Here is a 2,451-nt window from a genome sequence, read left to right as displayed (position 1 = left end):
ATTCTATGTGTTATATTTTACATTACTGAATCACATTTTTAAATATAAAACAACTTGAACGAAAAAAGCATGGTTTAAGCAATAACATAAAGCTTTTAGCAGAATTTACTACTCCTCGAAGTCATTCAATATTATGTTTAATTCGGAAAATACGACTTTGAAAATATGTTTGGAAAAATAATGGTTTAAACCAATTTTTTTTTTGCTTAAACTATTAAAAAATGGTAAATATATTATTTCTATAAACTACACTGAGAAAAATGGATTATACGAAGTAGATATTACATGTAGAGGATAATACCCCGCAATGAAAAGTATTATGTCGCATATAATCTATAATATTTGACTAATATATGAAGATATTACCAAGCATAATCTCGAGATGTTAAATTCTTATAATCTTCAGATATTCATTCGTAACATCTGGAGATTATAAAACATGCAGGCATGCACGCGCATCCATTTGGTATCTGTGTCCTGCTTCGCATGTTCTGTGTTTCGTGACTTATGTGTATAATTATCAGGAAATAATACAAGGTGTCACCCAAAATTCAACGACTAGAACCAGTATATATTTCAAAGAATTAATCAATTCCAAGAGTAGATAAAATACTTTCGGTTTGCTTAGATACTTCGGTTAATAAAATAAACTGAAAATCGTTGAACAGATTTTTTTTTGGCATTTGAAAATCAAAAAGAACACTAAATAAAGCATTGTGTCAAACGGTACTTTCGTAATTGTTTAAAAAGTTTGAATTACTTATTCCCGTTTTTATTTTAATTTATTTCCGCCGCCACAAACACAACACTAATAAGTTTTTTAGATGTTTTTAACTCTGGTAATTTTAATATGTTAGGACGGAAGATTTAATACCTTGGATCATAGTTCGTAATATCCTTAATATTATATTTTATGATCTTGGATTATTGATTTTAATATTTTGGATGATAGATTCTAATACCTTACATTTTAGGCTTTAATATATTTAGATTATAAATTTAAAAAACTCCCGTTTTTATTCATAATACAATATTTTATCCGGTATTATCTATTCTTTGATATCTATATATTTTAATTCATATAATCTGGATCGCTGTTCCATAGTTAATAGTCCAAGATTATACCTCATAACATATTTTTAAATACCAGGTATGATCCGTTTTTCTCAGTGAATGCAGTCAGAAAAATAATTTTTTGCATTCTATTTTATTTCATTTTTTTAAAGTTACAGGAAAAAATGCTTAAGTAGATAAAAATTGTTTCAAAAATAGAGATTTCTAAATGTTAGAAGTATTGTATCAAAACTATATAATTGTTTAACAAAAGGTAGCATAGGATTTAAATTTGAAAAAAAATCATATTTATATGACATATTTGGAGCACTGAACACATTTTTGGAGAGTATATTTGGACACTCCTCTTCAATCCCTAAAAAACTTGGCACGTTTTGATAAAACCCTGAAGCATGAGTTCGATTTTTCGAAAATCCGAAATTCTCCATGCTAATCAAATAGGATTTTGAATTGTCTGTTGGCACGTGTTAATATTTTTAATTAAAAAAAAGAGGGATTTATTTCCGCCGAAAATAAAAACTTTGTACAGGGGTTAAGAAACATATGTTTCTTTTACATTTTCCACATAAACAAAGAAAAATACATTAAATTTGAATGAAATGTTGTAAATTAACTCATTAATTCGTAAAAGATGCCAGCGTTCAGTACGTTTGACCCCTACCCTCGCCCCCGGGTAAGCGCACACCATCAGAAGTTGGCAAACTGCATTTTTTATTATCTTGGACCCCCTGAACATTAATCCGAAGAAAAAATGCTTTACACTATTTATTCATGCTCAAAGTTATCTACGTCGTCGTCTAATTTCCAAATTGAAAATAATTTTTAAAAAATTGCGAACAACAATAGTAGAAAAGAGACTGTCAAACTTACACAGTAAAAGAAAGTGTTAATGAAGCACTAATATCAGGGTACCATATACTAGGCAGTCTGATAAGTACCTGAAAATTCTAAGAGGGTGCATTAGTATTCACTAATGTGAACCATTTTCGTCGAGCTTGATCCTTCAAATGACGCCTGTCAAAACTTCAGCCATTTATGTTTACGCATTTACAAGTTACAGCACTGAGAAGCGACTAACCTCCGAGTTTTTTTTAATATGGAAAAATCTGAGTTTCGAGTTTTGATAAAACACTACTATCTTCGCAAGAAAACGATATCCGAGACCAAGGCCAAGCAGGATAAGTATTACCCGGACTCTGCACCGTCGATTAGAACAATTCATAAGTGGTTCACCGAGTTTCGTTGTGGCCGTACGAGCACAGTTGATGTTGAACAATCTGGGCACCCAAAAGAGGTCACTACACCAGAAAATGTCGAAAAAATCCATGATATGATGTTGAATGATCCCAAAGTGAAATTGAAAGAGGTAGCTAATGC

The sequence above is a fragment of the Belonocnema kinseyi genome, chromosome 5, assembly GCF_010883055.1.
Source record: "Belonocnema kinseyi isolate 2016_QV_RU_SX_M_011 chromosome 5, B_treatae_v1, whole genome shotgun sequence".
Lineage (NCBI taxonomy): Eukaryota > Metazoa > Arthropoda > Insecta > Hymenoptera > Cynipidae > Belonocnema > Belonocnema kinseyi.
The sequence above is the reverse complement of the archived record's forward strand: the minus strand, read 5'-3'. Positions refer to the sequence as shown.